Genomic DNA, 21,619 nt, shown 5'->3' with positions numbered 1-21,619 from the left:
AGTAAAATGCTTCTCTCAATTATAAAAAATATTAAGATAATGTCATTGCAACAATCCAGACATAAATTGAGTCTTAACTTGAAGTAGGACTAAGGTCTAAATTGGTATCTTTCAAGGAAGATCAGAACATGAAAAAAAAACACATTATAGAGTTTCAATGCTACTACGAGGTTATGAATTGCAGTTTTAATTTCAAAGGATATAGAAAACATTGGTGTAATGAAAGAATTATGCACATACTTATAAACATAAAGGATTAATTTCTGGAAAAAATGTATAAGACAAAATTGATTTACCATTATATTTGCCGACCGAAAAAAGCAGAAAAAAAAAACAATCGGTTTACCACTAAATTCTTCGACCAAAAATTAGGTACTTATCTAATAGTATAAATAGCACTACTATATTTTTTATTAATCAGTCATAAGCATTTTAAATGCCTACTTACGATAAAATCCTTGCAACGCGCCTAAATCCTATCCTAATCCCAGATAACCGACATTAACATTGAAATACCACGATATTGTACTTGAAATGATAATTGCCGATCGAAGAAAAACAACGAAAAACGAACCCACCGACTGCTTAATGTGTTTTTGTGTGAAGATTTACGATTTCCGTGTCGTAACTGAATGAACCGGCTAAGCAACAACGGGTTAAATAAACTCAATTTGAACAACTACAATAAGTAATTCTTATGTATCAAAGATTTTACTAAAAACTGGATTTCCTGTTTTAAAGTGTTTACGGATTACTAAATATGATATACGCGTAGGTACATACATATTCAATGAGTTATTTAATGTCTTAAATTGTAATCATAAGCGTAATTTTAATTTTCATTTTTTTATCTTCCGAAATTACGTTTAATTATTTTTATTTATAATGATTTAAAAAAATAAAACCACATTCCGGTTTTAATCTTTTTTTGTGAACGTTAGATAATTTTGTGATAAAAAATTACGTTTACGGGTTAACCTTTTTAAATCCAATTTTCATGAATGTCACCAAGATGCAAGCAAGTGGAAATTAAAATATTTAGGGTACACGAGTATAAATATAAAAACTGAATGAACCGGCTAAGCAACAACGGGTTAAATAAACTCAATTTGAACAACTACAATAATTAAATCTTATGTGATAAAGATTTTACTAAAAACTGGATTTCCTGTTTTAAAGTGTTTACGGATTACTAAATATGATATACGCATACATACATATTCAATGAGTTATTTAATGTCTTAAATTGTAATTATAAGCGGCTTTATTTTTTATTTTGGTAAATTATAAACGTAACTTGAATTTTCATTTTTTAATACATCCATAATTACGATTAATTATTTTTATTTAAAAAGAAGTAATAAATTATAACCACAAAACTTTAATGTATGCACATTACATAATTTCGCGATAAAAATGACATTTACGGGTTAATCTTTTAAATCCAATTTTGATAAATTATCATAAAGAGGCAAGCAAGTGGAATTTAAAATATTTAGGGTACACGAGTATAAATAGAAAAACCGTGTTCGGTGGAGCACGCGATCGGAGCCGCGAGAAGCTCGTAATAATGGAGTAGTAGCACTACTTTACGTAGTTTCCCAACTTAACGAGTAAGTGACTGTTCACACGTACCATAACTGCACCACACAGCGACATGTCGGCAAGCAGTGGGAATATAATTTATGAATTGCTTGTTGTTGTTTCTTATAGATACATTCGTTCACTACTATAAACTCATTTTTGCAATAGAGTAGCCGGCCTCTCATGCACAGGGTCGCTTGCAGTTGCAATGTGGTCACTATCATCTACACCAAAATAAATACCTACACTCATAACCACACATGAGTTTGAGTGTACTTGTATGTCGCAACAGATTTGGTCAGCAAATACACAAACATCCAGACCCACAACAGAAATCACCATTTTATCTCTGATGCTCAAAATTCATTATGTCAGTCATTCACCTGTGACCACGCGTATTGTGATAATGTGGTTCATATGAAAGTATTTTCATACAAAGCAACTGGTCACAGTTTCGTTACCTAGTGATTGTAGTGTAGTTATGGTACGTGTGAACAGCCACTAAGACTACTAAGTGTACCGTCGAAAGCTGAGCGAATCTTTACGCGAATTATTGAAATGGTTGGAATCGTGATCGCTAGCTTATGGATATTTAGTTGAGATCGTGCCGCCGAGGTCAAGGTGCGACTACAAACAACCCACAAGTATTGAGACCGGAGTTTCTGTCTATTCTCTATTTTGTACGTAATAAAGTAGCTAACGAACATTCTTGGGCTTTAACTATACATATAACTATGACCTACACTTACAAGTCTGTGTTTACATCTATAAATAGTTATAGGTGTAGATACACATTACAGACACACAGACACATTACAAATATCGCTTTGCAAGAATAATTGCACAACTCAAAATTCATGTTTCTGTTAAAGATACAATTTAATCCCAAACATTTCCTATTTTAATGTGTCCTAACAATACTATGGTTGTATAAATAACTACATATAATTTTATTTATCATTATTTTAATTCGGATTTAAATAAAAGATTAAATAAAAGAAGACGAAAAAACATTGTTTAATTTTAAACTGGCACTTCTAAAAAATTACCTATTTTACTTGTGCCATTATTCTTGCAAAGCATCGTTATAGATCCGTAATCATAATAGTACGGTGTGTTTTATAGTGATTTTAATTTGCCATCCAAATTAATACTATGGACGATAATGACTACAAGTCCACATGTAGTTACGTGCCTATGTAGTAGCGTACTACAAAGGTACATGTGACGTGCAAGTGGAGTTTCTGGCTGTTCACTTTTTGTACGTAATAAAGTAGCTAACGAACATGCTTGGATTTTTTAAGTGTATATTTGTGGTTACATCGTGGTAGTTGGTATATCCGTATCCACGTTTTATAGATTTTTTTAAGGTTGGGTGCTGATTTAAGATTAAGTTAGAAGCCTCAAGCTGTTGGTACTATATCACACACTGAATTTAGGGCACTTTTTTCAATCGAGCATACAGTCTACCTGATGGGAAATGGTAACTATATTTGACACTGAACATTGCCTGGTCACTGACATCTATAATTAACTTTATATGGAACAGGGGTCCATTCTGAAGCTGATCACAGATTGCGAAACGCTTTGCCACTCCTGAGGACTAAGTTTGCTTCATATTATGTAAGTAAGCCGGCATTTACAAAAACGCAAATATTGTTTCACACTACAAATAGGTGGCACAGTGATACCTACCAGATCAAACTTCATTTTTTACCTTGATATTTTTCAGTAATATTTAAAGCTCTGCACTGATTTAAACGATAACTACATACATATGTAAGGATATCTATCCTCTTACATTATTAGTATGAAAAGTTAACTCTATTAGAACTGGGTTGAAACTTACGATAACTAACGACCAAAAACTGTTGAACTCGTGATCTCTGTTTATGGATTATTTATTGATTTAGTAGTTTGTACAGTCGTGACGGCAGGGTCAAGGTGCAAACACAAATACCGATGCGACTGTACATTCTGTGCCTAGGTCAAACTCTCTAAGCACTAACTGTGCCAGACATCCTGCAAAAACTAATTGCAATTCATACAAAAACGAATATTGAAGTCTGTCTGTAATTTCAAAATAATTGACGATTCGTCTGCTTACTTATTTTCACATTACCATAACGTCATAGATTAGTAAAGATACTTCGCCGCCTTGAAATTGAATGAAGCCGCAAATGGCTTATTATAGTAAGTTCTTTTTTTGAATTCTTGACAAATAAAAACATTTTTAGAGAAAATTTACGAATAAATAACTAATACTGCGTAATTTTCATGATAATTAAATAATTTATAATAATAATTTTAAATATTTTAGGGACATTTTAGCACGGAGACGTGGCAAATTTTTTTTACGCAACTGTTTCAATTCTCAAAACTGGGTACATTTTCTTGTTAGGAGTGAGTAATCTTTACTAATCTATGCATAACGTAAATAGTTTTCAATTTGTATGTGTGTATTTAAGACTTTATGAACGAATCACTGCATGGCATTTCACTTACTTAACAACTAAACTGTTGATTTTTAACAAAATTTTATTTAATATTAATTGTGAGAGAACACAACTATTTCTTGAACTAATTTACATCTTTTATTATTACAACTGCAACGTCAATACCGTTCTTTTTCTTCTTTATGCTAACTCTTAAGCCCACTCCACATTCTCACGAGAATCTCGCGAGAACGCGAGAAAATTCCGATTCGTATAGGCTCCACTTTTTTTCGTGCTCTTCTCGCGAGAATGTAGAGCGGGCTTTACAATCGTACCAGCCAGTGACTATATTAATGAGAACTTATTATTATAAAAATAACACATCACGAAAATAACCCAAAATTATGAAGTAAAATAATAGTATAATAAAATAATTTGAATATATTTCAGGCCAAAATTATATAATTATATAATTACGATCATATAACTTTTATTTTTAATTTTTAAGATACATATCTTTTATTATAAGTGAAAATGTCGTATTACATATAATAATATGTATATTAATACAAAATCACAAATTAACATGCGTACTAGACTGGCATGTCGTTTTGTTAATTACTATTACAACGACTCTATCAAAATACTTGTCACTGCGATAAAAAGTTATGTACCTACTTCTTACATAGCACAAAAACAAATCTCGAGTTATTTTTAGACTAGGTACCTACTATAAACAACAAGGCTAAAATTGTGTAGGTAAAATAAAATCATTTTTTTTAAATTAAAATTACATTTTATGTTACCTTTTAAAACAGTTTGATTTATACTTGTATTTATAGCTTTGAGTATTACGAGATAGACGGCATAGTTAAGAAATGCCGCTCCAACCGAATAACAGATACAGAAAGGAATCTACGCCTTAAGGGTCGTTTACATAGGTGAGATTTGGCCTTATTCGACTACAAACGGTTTCGGATAAGTCCAATCTTTTTTTAAATATATATAACTCAAAGGTGACTGACTGACGTAGTGATTTATCAACGCACAGCCTAAACCACTGGACGGATCGGGCTGAAATTTCGCATGCAGATAGATGTTATGACGTAGGCATCCGCTAAGATTTTGGAGCTAAGAAGGATTTTAATCAATTCTAACCCCAAGGGGATAAAATAGGGGATGAAAATATTACTTCGTAACGCGAGCGAAGCCGCGGTCAAAAGCTCATGTAAACTAAAATTCGCATTCGGTCTACCCACAAAATCAATTCGATTAACGAATCCGGTTACACGTGACAACGACGTAATGTAAACAAGGCCTTATACTCGTAGTTACACCATATGAATCAGTGGTCAGTAATGGGCTACACCCGTTACATGCACACTAAAACATACCAACACAACCACAGAACTAAATAGACCAATTTATAGCCTAAAACAAATAAAGTTCGACATAAACGGTAACCGATCCAAAAGTGACCTCAATCGCCAAACATAACCACGTTCTTATCAAAATAAAATTCCTGCACAACCTTCAGTGCTTATTTGGTGCTTACATAGATTGAAAAGTGAACGGATATCAGTAAGTTCCAGTTTTGAGCAATTCGCAACTCACAATTCATACAATGGTAGCCCCAGTTGCTCGCGATTCGCAATTAATAAACGCTTTGACCCACTATCGTGTAAATGTCGACTCATTCCATCTAATATTAATTAATATCGAATCTATCGAAAGCTTACATTCTCCGCTTTCGGGCATGATAGATATCCATGGTTTCGTAACTTCGCAATGTCACTTTCTTTTGAATGTCTTAACACAATGTCACTGTCACTAGTTTATTGTTAACACAACACAACAAGCAATTACAACAACATCAGCGACACTAGTTTATTTTTACAACAACACAACAACAGCAACTAGTAAAATTTGGAGCTTCTAACGAGTTTCAAAGATAAGGTTATTGAGACGTGTAAGGGTTCATTTACATTTACCAACATATCGTGTGTCAGACAAAAAATTAGTCTTCTATACAATGTGTATTAATTAACATATTTATATTTGCTTGTACAAATGTTTTATAGAAAAATAAGATTTTATCTCAATATATGCAGTACAGATACAGTCTACGGCCGAACATATAAATGGGGAAATTTGTATGCTATAACAAATATATTCTCGTAACATTCGATGAACATTTCTTATATTCAAAAAATGTTCAGACCTTGAGAAGGATCTGACGACAGTGTTAAGCAATTTTGTACCTCTTTTATTTTCAAGTAACCTTTCTTTAGTTGAAGTTCTATTAGTTGAAGAGTAATTTTTCATAGAAGTGAAACCAATAATAACGTGAGCTATTTCAAAATCGTAGTAAGTAACATTTTTTCTAATTGGAATTATTTCGAAACATGTTAGTAAAGTAAACCAATGTCATAACGCTGACTGATAGAATCGTTTACAAAACGTAAACAGGTACTAAGTAGTTAATGAAAGAGCAAATCTGCATTCATGTTATAAACGTTCTGATGTAGAGAACAAAGTTATGACTCGCATTAACCACAAACAGAACTGAATGACTTACCATAAATCAAGGTATGGACAGGGGAAATGCAATGCGCTTCAATACTCCAGTAGTCACATGAATTCGATCACAAAAGCACTTTTTGTCTCGCGATCAGTCAAACGTATCAGTATCGAAGCAACAAAATTATCACTTTCCACTAAAAACCCTTTTCACTGCACTGAACACCACAACTCCTGACGGCACAACACGGGAAGCTTACACACGTTTCTTCACAGTTATCTGTTAAGACTAGCGTAACAGCATGAAGCAATATCACCTTCGAATTCGCAATGCGAAATTTAGCCGGTCGCAAGAGGCACTCGCTGTTTAAAAGCGACAGTTAAACCGACTTTACCGGTCGAAAACGTTCCAAATTCGTATCGACAAGTCGATTTTCGTTTGAGTTAGCGCATGGGTTGCACAAGCGAGTGAGCCGCGCGAGCAGCGCCAGCAAACTGAGGCGCCGCGGAGCGCGACCACGCGGCGCATCTAAACGAAACGATGTGGACTTCAAACTTTTACGCGACCAACTTCGTAGTGACCCCGTTCGATACGACGCGGGAACATTTCAATGAATCTTTAACTCGGTAGTATTGCTAAGTTGCGAATAAGCTCGCACGTTACATACATGGACATATCACCTGGACAAGGCTTTCAAGAAATCACATTCATGTAAGCAGGCAGCGATTACGCATTTGCTTTAATCGAGCGGTCCGATGGGTGTGATATTGACTACCGCAGACATAATGAAATAAACCGCACAGAAATTAACCGTGAAATTCTTACCAGTCATTCTAGTTTTGAAGCTTTCAAGTAATTAAAAATAACAACATAAGTAAATGAACATAAGTAGCACGTATGACACGTTCATTTAATTAGTAAGAAACTTAAACATAGCTCTTAATAGTGTCTCATAAAAATACCATAATAGAAAATCACTACGCGACCTAGTAAGACTAAAGCGGAGTTGCCATTTAGTAAAGCCAGCATTCCTTTTAACTAGAGGGAATTTCATCTAAAGATCTTAACTTGGCATTGTAAGTACAAATTGGGTATCAGCCATGGCGAGTTTAATTAATTGAGCCACATTGTAGGTTGCAGCGTTCATACAATTGTATTTTCCAATTCACTAGTCGAGTTGTTCACCGTAAAACCTACATTTGATTTGACCTAAATTTATCGAAACATATATTTTGGCTAAATCAAGAAAATATTTCCTGGGGTGGATGGAGATCATAAGACATTCAATGCGAAATAACACCAAACTAAGTACTTCAAGTATGGTAAGTGAATATTAAAAATGGTAATTGTAGGTACCAATTCAATTAACGATCAAAAAGCTAGGCAGATACAGCGTGTTACGCATCATCAATCCTCTATACACTATTCACATTTTGATCAAAAGTACATTAGCAATGTGAACACGTTAATTTAAATCAGTCGTTCCCAACGGTCCGCGGAAGCTAAAATATGGTCCACGACCAATTTTAAATTAAAAACACATGAGCTGTCTAAAAATGATGATTTGCGTGTAACTTTGAGTAACAATGTTAGTCCTAGAATAGATAGCCGAACCAGTGAAGAAGATGCAAGCTCAGTAGTCACATTAAAACGAAATTTCAAAAGTTTATCCTATAATATTATTATTTCTTTTTATGTAGGTATGTCTATTGAGATTTTAATTCATTTCAGTTTGATTAATACAGTTTATTTTTACATCTACATAATGACAATAAAAGTGGTCCCTGAGCAAGAAAAGGTTGGGGACCCCTGGTTTAAATCATTCATCGTACGTAAACACCACGTATGCTTTGAAAGCAACTTAATTTAAAGTAACAAACAACATCGTAAAAAGCGTTAATGACAAAACGAGAAATGTGAACTGAAAATATCCCAGCGATAACTATAAAACATAATTGAAAATACTCCTCCGTATGCAAGACGAGTTTTAAGCGCATCAAATTTGCATATGTTCATTTAGAATATGTAGATCGTAATTTTCCATTCCCAGTGTTACTAGATCTAAAGTATATATCTCATGTGGTGTATCATAACAAAAGGTATGATTAAAGCTATCCATCTGGATTCTATAATGGGTTGTAATTGGATAGTATCATCCACAATTGCCCGATACGCTTAAAATGTTCATTAATATTTTTGGTCTTTTCTCTATCTTTACAAGTTTGATTTAATTTCCCGAAAATATAATTCGGACTTATAATTGTTTAAATAGATCTAATTAGACTCAAGGAACTCAGGATAGGCTAAGAACGAAAAGGGGAAGATAAAAGTTCCGATCAATTTGTATAGCAATATGAATCTAAAAAGAATATAACCTTTAAGGTACTTAAGTACTCGTACAAATGTACCTCTGAAAAATGTTCCCACACTCCTATTGACTAGCACACAACTTTTTTGTAATTTATATCCCGCTTGCCTATTTTCCTTTACGCCGTACATCCATACGACCAAGTTGTGGTTGCAGAACATGTCTAATTAAGGCATGTGCATATCACAGACCGCACTGTAGAAACTGGATTTCTAGCTCATTTCGGTGAGAATGGAGCAAGTGCTGATAGAGGATTTTTTGCTGTAAAAACCTGCGTAGATATTGCAATGAAGAATATAAAGGATGCAAATTTTATGCATGACCATCTTGATGCTTCGTTGAGATACTCCACATAAACATGCAAACGTGAAGAATTTAATATCAAGATACAAAACTGTGCTGTTTACATTTCCTATTTATATAATCACTTATCATTGTAATTATGAAACTACTTCATAATTCGTAGACCGTAGTCTAAAAATAATATAGTATAACAATATAACATAACATAATAATACATATAAGTATAACATCTTTTACGAGATTCAATGTCACATATTAATGATCCGCCACAGAATCTGGCATTCCCAAACCAACCAAAAGTATGCCAAACATTAAATTACAATATTTGTCAGGTTGAAAAAGTATAAATCTATAATAAGCATTTTATTATAGGTAACGGTAAACTGTTTGTATTTTCTCATCGATCATGTAGTAAACATAATCATTGGGCGGAAACTATTAATAATATAGGGCTTATTTGCATTTACCTAAATGCCGTTGCTATCGCTAAAAGTAGGGCAACTTTGAAGTTGAAAGCAAAACATAATCATAACAAAACAGTAGAAGAAACATCTTAAAATTTCACAAACCCTATTTAAACAAACAATGCTTAGAGAAATCAGGCTTGAAAAATTTATAAATATTCTTAACTATTCTAAACAGATGATCGCTCCATTCAAGAAACAAGATAGAAGCATCATTAGCAAAGATATTATAAGCTGTTTGAACAGTTTCACACGAACCACAAACAAGAAACTAAGTGTAAGTAAACTTTCAGAAGGCATTAACACCATCGGTTGACAAGAACCTAATTATCCCCTTTAAAATGTGGTTAAAAGAGCACTTACAAGGTGCAAGATTTATTTAGGTCACTTATCTAATTACGGAAAGACAGTGACTGACGTGAGAATATAAGTAATTATCAGTGGTGACTTGGTCAATCTGTAAGTACAGATAAACATCGAGAAACGTCGAGCGTATCGATTATTGCAACGTTCATTCATTATCACATAGGACATAAAGCGCGGAGTGATAGATGATCATTACGTAACCGATGACGATGTAGAAAAGGAAAAAGATGGGATCATAGCAATAGTCACGATCCCAACGATTCCCAGCGGCGATCCCTCAAGGACTGTGTAATGAGAACGAAATGACAGGGTTTCTGTAATCACTGGCAACACGGCGGTGTGAGTGTAGGGACAAGCCTTTATGACAACCGGTCAGGTTTTATCGTTTTTATTTCATTTGTTTAGTATGAGTTTTTACAAAAATTACTGTTTTTGTATTAGTTTACGTATTGCGCTGATTGGAAATGTATGGGCTAATACGTACACAAATACAAAAACAATCATTTTTGTAAAAACGTAAAAACTCATACTAAGGGTATTGATCTATAAAATAAATGAGAAACTATATTGAATTGGAAGCTTATAAGCTGTTCACTTGAATACAATGTTAAAACGAACCATAAATCTCAATAAAGCTGAATAACAAGTTTTAGTTCGATTAGAAACCTTTAATAACGTCATACGCGGTAAAAGCAAATTATGTAATAACAATAGCTTCTTGAAGCAACAAATAGCAGCATCGTGATGCTCAAAACCGTTAAACTGCTCGCGTGAGAAGCATAAGTGCTTCCGTCTAAAGAAATTGAGCGATAACACAAGGAATCGTAAATGTCATAAACACAATATACAAGTTATACTTACAGACGTGTCTCACTGTGAAGCAATAAACGACAATAGTAGTTTTTCTCGCTGACACAAATTCATAACGAATAGAAAAAAATGATTGTTGGATTCATAACTTGTACTCGTAAGTATCGACGACCAAATTCCTGCGTCTCCAAAAAGATAAATCTTGAAACAATATTTTTTAAAGAAACTTTTTTCTTTTCAATAACTCACTATTCAAACGATCACACACATATTACTCACAGAACTTAGAAAAACACTTAACCCAAACTACAATAAAATGCTTAATCCATATTTATGAGCAATTACCCTGCAACGATCGATAATTTAGGTCGAATAAAAAGGGTGAAGGTATCAAAGCCCATAAACCCTGCCTGCTCAAACAGCCCTCAGCTATCCGTCATTACGAGGATATGACTAGCACAGTTGACGGACAGGTTCTCTTATCAAAACAGTGGCACTATAACCACAGGGCTTAGCTAAGGGGACGGTACGACAAACTAGGGATAGCAATTCTTTCCGAAAAAGATCGAGTTTCGAATTGATTTGAATCGAAGTGTGATAAATCGAGTTACATAACAATCGAGACCTAATGAATCGATTCTCCAAAAATCGTACTTCGATCTATTCAGGGGTGTAACAAGCTAAAATAACGCTCGTCAGGACAATACAATAACTGAAATATTTAATTTTATCCTTCAGAAAAACGCTCGCGCTAGAACTTCAGGATTCATTTGATAAAAGTTGTAGCAGTGAGGACTAGTTCAATGTTTCAAAAGTTATGACTGGACTTGTAAACTAATGTATATTTTATGTCCCTCTAATAACGGGAATCGGATATATAACGCAAATTGAATTTGTAATAATGGAATTTAGACACAAGGCATATTGCGCCTAAAGTGCTTGTTCGCTTTAAAGTTAAATCTAAGAAAAAGAAAAAAAGAAGGAATACAATACAAATTAAGTACCAGTAATAACAAAGATAACTCATAACTAAGAATGGATCATATTTACCAGCAATATTAAGATTACATCACGAAGACGAAAAAAGTTGGAATCTTTATATATTGATTATTTATAAGGCGTCTGTCTAGTCCTCAGATATTTCTTAGTCCTCAGACTGTGCAATACTATCAACAACAGTACTGTAAACACCAGTATTACAGTTTCACTGCTAGGTTTACGAGATTATCCGTTACCTAGATGTCTACCACTACCTCTTACTCCGAAATCAATAAAATTACACATGCAACGAGGTTGTCGAAGCCGTCAAAATTTTATTACTTCAACAGTTAGGAATTTATTCACGTTCGATTAGATAAATACGTGAAGATCATTTTAATGATTCTAATAACATTACGAAAGGCATACGTTACGTTTTTTTTATATTAGACTCGCAGACGAGCATGCAGTCCACCTAATGGTAAATGGCTACTGCCCTCCATGGACATCTGTAATCAATCCCAGATAGGATTAGATTCTAACCTAATGACAGCGACAGATGTGCCGCTACTCCTGATGACTAAGCTGGAAGGCTATGGAAAAGTATGTCTCCATTACGAAACCAGAACACCACAGTAATTAACACTGTTGTTATTAGGTAGAAATAGGTGTGGCGGTGGTGCCGCCGGAGTCGAACCACAAATAGTTCTGCCACCTTCAAAAACTCATATATTACGATTGCCGATTAGTAAGCTAAGTAAATCTCAGTTAATAAAAGTGAAAATGTGAGAGCATTCGAATAAAAGATACCAAAACTAGAATAGATGAAAGTAAGTAATGGAAATTAGAACCGAACAAAGATCCATATCTTATTGAGGTCGCAATTATTTCACACGATTGCTTAAATTTACAACTGAGTGGGCTCTAACGATTGTAACCGTAATGTCTTGATTCTGTTCTGATTAAAGTGATCATTTTAATGAAACTTTTGATTTGGGATTAGTTTGCCTATTAGGCTTTTTATTGGTCATTTCGAATGATCGAATTAGCTCTATCTTGGATGTGCCAGGGGTTCTCAACGAACGGTCCGTGGACTATAATAACCAAAATATGGTCCGTGAATGAGTTTTAATTTAGCAGGCGGTGAGTAGTTACTAAGTAATGATTTTCACGTAGCTTTAGTAAGAAAATAGTCCTACAATAGCCGAACTAGTGAAGACGCAAGCTCAGAAATTGCATTAATACAAAATTACAAAAGTTTTTCCTATAATATTTTTATTTCTTTCCATGTATGTTCCTATTTTAATTAAAGTTTTAGTTTCATTATTATAGTTAATTTTTACTACCTACCTACATAGTGGTCCCTGACCAAAAAAAGGTTGAGAACCCCTGATCTATAACAATATACCTATTAAGGTAACATTTGACAGTTTATACTTGCCAAATTTTACTTTAACTACCATTAGAAACTTTCGTTACTCCAAGAGTAATATATAGTACTTCAAGACAGGTACGGAGTACATAACTCATTTCCAAAACAATATTATGGATAGCCAAACGACCTTTAATTATGTCAACGAGTATAAAGTTATTCCACTTATTTAGGTATTTTCTTTAAATAGAAATAAAACACGCGTCAACACACATGGTCACTCATCATCAGTAGCTGCGACAGATGCATTTGCAAAAACAACAGCAGATGTGTCTCTACATCAAATAAAGTAACTGCATTAGTGATGAAAGGAATGTTCCATGCACCTTGAGTTAAACAATTTTACAATACTTACATTCCTTAACTAGCCGCTACTGAATAAGGACAATAATAAAAATAGACGGTCTTTTTGCGAAAACATTGCAGAACGCGTTCTCTATCTTTTATAGCATCTTCCCTTTAGGTAAACCTTTCGTTTCTATAATAAACTTAAATATAATAAGTTACTTATTTAAAATTTATTGCATTACCTCTATGAAGAAATGTACAAATGGACAAACTTGGCATTCTCTATTAGTCAACCTTGGGTGCAGAAGTGGCTAGAGAATTTTGTAGCATGTGTTATACTAAATAACAAACAATAATAAAAATTGCAAAAAATGGCAGATAAATTATCACGTATTAAGAATAACGAAATATTCATAGTAAATACAATCGTAATAAAAGTTTTCATAAACGGGATTTTCAATGCGATGTGAGTTATTATGAGATATTTACAAAACCTTATGAGCTTAGGAACATTTTTATCAAAAGATATTTTCGGAAAATGTCTTAGTAATATCCTGAAGTATAGATTACGCATTGTAAATACGTCTTAGAATATATTTCTTGTCAATTTACCATTTACTCTATTAACACTGGCTTTAGCGGCACTATGTATATAGGTACACCTAATAAAGAATTTCTCATTAATAGACCTTGGTACGCTAGTAAAGTCGCTTGCCTACAATAAGACAAAAACTACAGGTACTTCATTGACAAGATGGCTCGCATAAAAATATCCTCGTGTACCCGATCAGGTTCTTTCGACCGCATAGTTGCAAGGTTATCTACTTGCGCTTGTCTAGCTTTTTATACGAATACCGCCATCTGTCTTTCATTAAACTCAATTGGCTGAGAAAGAGCTTAACGAATAGTAGTCAGATATTTTACCACACTACGGTAAAGCCAAAACGTTTTAACAAAATACATAGCTAAGTATGTTCAGAACTTCTAAGCTACTTATACGTCATATTTGGACAAATGAAAGAATCTTTGGAATAATTATATTATTTTGGTGACGCTTAAGCTATATGACATCATACATAACGTAGTTTAGTAACAAATCCATATTTTAGTACATCATATAGGTAAATAAGAACTTTATTTTTATAGTTAATTTAAAACTAGAATACAGGCTACACAATACACTAAAGAAAAAAAACGTAATATATTTAATAGTTTAAGAAACAAAAGTAATGGGATGGTTATGTACCAACCCAACTAATAAATATATTTTAGTTATAATACAAAATAGGTCTTGCCTGGGTATAAAATTACACAACATTATAGCTGTATTACTTTAGTACTGTTACTGAAACAACTGCTCGACAGCCGCAATACCAATTCCACGATTATTTCAATTACGATCCATGTTTCAACTAGCAAAGCTGGTTTGATTCATAATAAACTGAACGTAGCATCGAATTACTCCGGCGGCACCACCGCCACACCTATTTGTGCCTCATAACAGCAGCGTTAAGCGCTGCTGTGTTCTGGTTTAAAGGGTGTGGTAAAGGAGACATAATTTTATGAGGCGTTCCGGCTTAGGGGGGTTTCCCTCAGGGGTAGAGGCGCATCCGTGGTCGACCTCAGGTAGGAATATCCTATCTGGGGTTGATTACAGATGTCTATGAGCGACAGTAGCCACTTAACCATCCACCATCAGGTGGACTGTATTCTCGTCTGCTACTCCTATATTATATAAAAAAGTAGCAAAGCCGGTTTGATTCATAATAAACCCAAGTGAGTATCAAATATCAAAAATACGTTCATGACATAACATTACAATATGAGCCAAACATATAAATAATGTATGTGAATTTTACAACACTAAAACACAATCGGTAACTTTACTATCTAGTTACAATGCTTCGCAATCTCAGGATATGTCGCAAACCGCAACGAATCTTGCTTATTGTTTGTCATATGACAACACTTGGAGGCGACTTTCGAATACCGCTCGCTAGGGCACAATCAAATTCGTTACTTGTCTTCAATGGAAATGAAGCGAACCATCGGGCAGGGCAATTGGTGTGAATGTGAATTGATGTCCATTTCGAACCAGTTTATACACACTTTTTGATTGGCCCAAATGCCACCAAATCACCATATTCACGTGGAACAAATATATTATAAAAGTCTGAAATAAACTCATCGGCTAAGAGATTTTTGTCTTAATGCTTCACATACCATCACATTTTATGAAAGGTTAGAGCGTATTCCACAATCGTATATCGTTGTTAAGATATAAGATTATGCATTTATAGTGAAACCTAGGTATAAGACAGACCGCCACCTGTGGATATTTGCTACAGCCGACGAGTCGCCAATACATCGCCGGGTTTGAATGAGACCACTTTTTGTACTATTTTTATCGAGGCTCATCTTATTACGCTCTGCGAATACCTCGAAAGGAATCCTTACATATATCTATACCATACCATGTATCTTACACGTTAATGGTAAAATAATAAAAAAAAATTCATGCAAAATGAAATACAAATATCAATTGATATTTGAATCTACTGAAAGCACATATCATCATCAACCCATTGCTGTCACACTGCTGGGCAAAGGGTCAACTCTCAGAAGGAAAAGGATCTGGCTATAGTCCACCGCGCTGGACAAATGCGTATTAGTAGACTTCACATACCTTTTGAAAACTTTTTAAAGATTTCTCTGATATGCAAGTTTCCTCACGATGTTTTCCATCATCGTTTAAGCAAGTGGTAATTAATTTCTAATAAGCACATAACTTTGAAAAATCAGAGGTGCGTGCCTGGGATTTGAACCTGGGACCCCTCGATAGGGAGGCCGAGTTTCTTAATCACTAGGCTATCACTGCTTAGCATATAGTATACACTTACAAATGTTCGAGTGAATCAAATCAACCACAAGTGGTCAGTGATTTTCGATTTGCGCAGGTTTCAGTTTCGACTCGCCCGAGGCGTATTTAATTATGATTTACAGATTAAGCCTATCTAATGACCGTTTATTAATACGGGAATTCAAATGGTGCGGTACTTGTAACCGTTCAAGTATCATAAATAACGGAGATAATATCTATATTAAGCTTTCATTTAATTCAATACCTTCCTTGTATGGAAAACTAGCTAGGCGTTGTTGGTTTTTTTTTTTTATAATATAAGAGTAGCAGACGAGCATGCAGTCCACCTGATGGTAAGTGGCTACTGCCGCCCATGGACATCTGTAATAAACCCCAGATAGGATTAGATATTCCTACCTGAGGTCGGCCACAGATGCGCCGCTACTCCTGAGGACTAAGCTGGAATGCCTCGGAAAAGTCTTTCTCCCTTACCACACCCTTCAAACCGGAACACAGCAGCACCTAACACTGCAGTTATTAGGTAGAAATAGGTGTGGCGGTGGTGCCGCCGGAGTCGAACCACAAAGGGTTCTACCACCTTCAAACGTTCACGTTGTATTTTTACATTTCAAAACTTATTAGTTGTTTTATGTTTATTACTGTTGATGCAATATTTTTCGTCTTAATAAAATCAAAGCCGCACAAACTAATAGACAACCATAACAGCAAAAATAAATGTCAATCTCATATCCTTAATGAAAATGGCGATTTGCAATAGCAGACTATATATTACTCAGTTGCTAAAACGCAATTAAACAGGTTACAATTCTAAAGACAATACAACACACGAAATCTTAAATATTATAGCTCAGTGTTTCTCAAAGTTGTTGCGACCCCCAAAGTAGTCGCAAAGCCCCTATAAGAGGGTTGCACGGTCTAGCGATCTCTCAATAAACAAAAGTAACTTAAAGTTCAAAAATATATCCGTCATAAAAAGATTATTAAAAGGCGATTTTACTAAATTATGTGTTTAGTCGATAGCTATGAAAATATAGAAAATTTTTGTGTAACATAATTAAATAAGAAACAACGGAGAGTATGAATCGCGAAACAGTAAGGTAGTCGTGACATGATAAAGATTGACAAACACTGTTCTAGCTCGATGACTTAGTTTACCGGTTATGTTAATTCTGGTGACACAATCCTCCATTGGGGACAAGTGTCAAGCCGACGTGAATTGTGTTCATGTTGGCTCGAACTTCAAGGCTCGCCGAAGATAGATTGCTGAGAAAACAATGATACGTTTATATGACTTGTGAAATCTAACCCAGATGGAGCGAATTCCGATTGGTATTCGAAACGGAAATGAATATTTTCATATAATAACTTCTATTTTACCAAGTTGTTAAATCTGTGGTAAGGGAAATTTTAAAGGAAGTTGCCATCACAACCTCCTCATATTCTTATGACATCAAAAAGAGAGAAACAAATCAGGCAAAACAAAGTGGGTTAAAACCCTATTCGACTTATTCTTGTAGATTTTTATAAAACTGTCATGAATACAGATATTACTAAATCATAGAAGAAGTGTTTTTTTATAATATAGGAGTAGCAGACGAGCATGCAATCCACCTAATGGTAAGTGGTCACTGCCGCCCATGGACATCTGTGATCAACCCCAGATAGGATTAGATATTCCTACCTGAGGTCAGCCACAGAGATGCGCCGCTACCCCTCAGGACTAAGCTGAAACTCCTCGGAAAAGTATGTCTCCCTTACCACACCCTTCAAAACGGAACACAACAGCGCTTAACACTGCTGTTATAAGGCAGAAATGGATGTGGCGGTGGTGGTGCCGGAGTCGAACCACAAAGGGTTCTACCACCTTTATATATGTGTATATGAATGCACAGATCAATAAATTGAAGAATACCTGTATAACCTTTTTGTTTCTTAAAACGTACACAGCTATGCTCAAACACATGATCTCATGACGTGTTCGTACTATATAAAGCATTGTTATATCACGCACTCATATTACAACATTATGTTATGAATACCGAAAAGCTATACGATGACACGGTGACACAAGCTGTATCGGCTAAATCTTGACTCCTATTGTTCGAAACAAAGGATATTGAACGCTACCTTGAGTCTCAGTTATGCAAAGATAACTGATTTAAGATATTTTAGTCTGCGTTATACATAGAGGTAGGGATGGCGATCTGAGATAGATTAATCAAAGAATCGATTTTTCGAACAAAAAATTCAATTATTTTAATCAATCTCCAGTAATGGGTCGTTTCAGTGAATCGATATTTCATCCAAGGAAATCAAAATCGTTTTTTTTCGAATTTGATTGAATATTAACAAATGTGTTATAGACACTTTTGGTGACGGATACGTATTTAAGTGATTCTTTGATCCTGACATATTTTGGAGAATCGATTTTTTACGCCTCGAATTTTATGTAAATCGATTCATCATTCATCACACATCGATTTAAGAATCGATCTATTTCCGGAAAGAATCGCCATCCCTACAGAGAGGTTTGTCGAGGACTTCCATTCATGCCTACTATTTTGGGAAGAAAAAGATCAAACAAGTCAAGTGAAATCGAAAGTACTAGGTTAACAGTAACAGTTTTGAGTTGTAACAGATAACCCCTCGTAAATGCACAATGCATTTTCAACAAAGAACTCACGTTGTTGGCTTTTTGTTTAAGTTTTTGCGTTTTCATGACAGCGGCGTTATATAAGTTACTGAGGTTATGTTTTGTCTGTCGGTATTGACAGGCGTAGTTTTGGATACGATCGATTGATCTAATATGACATCAGTATTTAAAAGGTACATAGTTTCAGTATATTCATTCACTTTATCTCAGAGTATATTTGTACTTTATCTCTTCTACCTATTTTGGGGAGACACATATACAGACAAGTACGGTATCCATTCATGACTTGCTGAACCAAATCCAAACAAAAGTTACGTGTAAAAGTGAAACCAAAGTAACTTTCCTCACATAGGTCCGTTAAAAATAGTTTACTTAACATTTAACAAGCCCTCTGGCATATATTACATTATTAACGCTTTCCAATATCGCATTTCTGGCATCATGTGATTGCCTTGGTTGAAATTCGGCCTCTCGATCGAAGGGCCCGAGGTTCAATCCCAGGCACCTCTGATATTTTAAAGTTATGTGTGTATTAGAAATTAATTAATTACATTAACGATGAAGGAAAACATTGTGAAGAAACCTACTTAGGTTTCACAAAAGTACGTGAAGTCTACCAATACGCACTTGACCAGTGCGGTAGACCTAATCCTGCTGATTCTATGTGGAGACCATGCCCAGCAGTGGACAATTTACCTCGATTACCAGCAAGTGTGGATCTCGTTAGATGACCATTAGATGATGATTTATTTGCCAATATAATTTTAATATCTTATAGAATAGAATCTATTCATACTCGAATACATACGAACATAAATTACATAGAAAATTGACCGCTTTCTAATGTGTAATATATATTTGTGTGGGCTGTTTAATGCTCCAAATTTAACTGTAAAATATAGACAGTGCGTTCTAAATCCCAGTTAATATATTTTAGTTTTGGACTTTAACTAATAACATAATATTTAAGTTCAATAATGATAACACTTTATTGACAATACCGATTCAATTAGAACAGGCACACGTAAGTCATAATTAGGGATATATTTGACACTTTGATCCAGACTTAATTTTTTTTAAAGTAATTACCTATTACGAACATACAAGTACACAAAACCCAGATTAATTGGGACCCAAGTGCCATTTCAATTTTTAATTCCCGGGAATCGAACCAGAAACTCTCTGGATAACAAATCACTAAATAGCAGTTAAGACGACCGATATGGCTGTTGTCACTGATCTCACAATACAGGTCCCGAGCATATATTACCAGCAGCTATCTCTCTGCCCCTGGGCCAATTGTGCGCTATCCGCTTTCCTTCGCCCGAGATATCTCGGATCGAAGATGATTTATGTTTAATGTGTCACACACAACGGTGTATCGATATCGTACACACAAGCTCTGGTAGAAAAGTAGTGAGAGAAAAGCATTATACATTTATTTTTGATAAGATTACGCAACAAACGAGCTTACAGTCCAAACCAAATGGTAAGTGGTCAATGCCACCCATGAATATCCAATTCATATAAAAGCGTCGCTTCTTGTGAGAAATGAAATGGTCGCCTTATATCTAAGTGAGCCGGCATCTAGAGCCTTCCACCGTAACGCAAAAAGTACCTCCAACTTACTTCTACGATAAAAACTGATGTAGTGGTGATACCTTGTTCTAACACCATTCAAAATAATACAACAGAGATAAAAGCTTTTTTATTATTAACTTTAAAATGTCTTCAGCCTGCATCATTGTTAGCTACGCGGTATTGAGATTTCGATTACAACTAATCGTTAGAATATGTGATAATTAAAGACAATTACATGTCAAAGTCTACTGACTGTATAAACTCATCTATCATTTGAAACACAATACATCATAAATTATAGATTGATTTCCTACATCAGCACCATGACATGAGATCTTAACTAAAACACAAAGATACTGGTAGATACACAGGTAGGAAAAGTTACTACATTTTCTTTTTTTTTCCTTAATTAAACTTTGTGTTTATGAAATTTATATATAAATAAAATTTTAAACGAAACTATTAATAATATTAAAGTAAATTAAGTATTATATACATTAACCAAAACTTAATAAAAATAATAATATCTATAATTAAAATATAAGCTTCATCTAAATTGTTGTCCTTTGGAAGAGTTCAAAAAACCCTGGCAACGTTACCCCGCTGAATAGATAAGCTAATTATCTGCCCAATGTAAGCGTCAGCCGTTTGATACATTTCTGGTTATTTGTATTTTTTATGATATTCGAAAAATATCAAAATATCTACCAAAGATAAAACATAAGCTACTTATTATAAAATTACAAAAAACCAACTATCTTTTGATAAACAACAGCTATTTATATCATGCAAATCTCATCATTGTTTGACGTAAGGCTATTCATTTACAGTTAAATCATACTCATTTATAATTTAATGCAATAGCGGCAGATGTAACAAATGGTAATGACCCTAAATCAGTGCTAAACATAACTATTATCGTACCTACGCGTTATACGCCCTAGCAATCACCATA

General features: G+C 34.4%; 1 protein-coding gene across 3 annotated transcripts in view; it reads right to left on the bottom strand.

Moving 5' to 3' along the window:
* klar (klarsicht) overlaps positions 1 to 21,619 on the bottom strand; it is a 402,989-nt gene that overhangs the window by 320,028 nt on the left and 61,342 nt on the right. For 2 of the 3 annotated variants that reach the window (XM_073077397.1, XM_073077399.1), the window contains exon 1: positions 6,598 to 7,042. The exons of the other annotated variant lie outside the window; for it this stretch is intronic. The gene's annotated coding sequence lies outside the window, so the exon portion shown is untranslated. Of the gene's footprint in view, positions 1 to 6,597; positions 7,043 to 21,619 lie in introns of those variants that run through there. 3 annotated transcript variants of the gene reach the window in all.

Source organism: Epargyreus clarus, unplaced genomic scaffold, assembly GCF_041222505.1.
Source record: "Epargyreus clarus isolate Ecla_fem2 unplaced genomic scaffold, WU_Ecla_fem_2.2 ptg000010l, whole genome shotgun sequence".
Lineage (NCBI taxonomy): Eukaryota > Metazoa > Arthropoda > Insecta > Lepidoptera > Hesperiidae > Epargyreus > Epargyreus clarus.
Note: the sequence above shows the minus strand (reverse complement) of the source record. Positions and strands in the feature narration are given on the sequence as shown.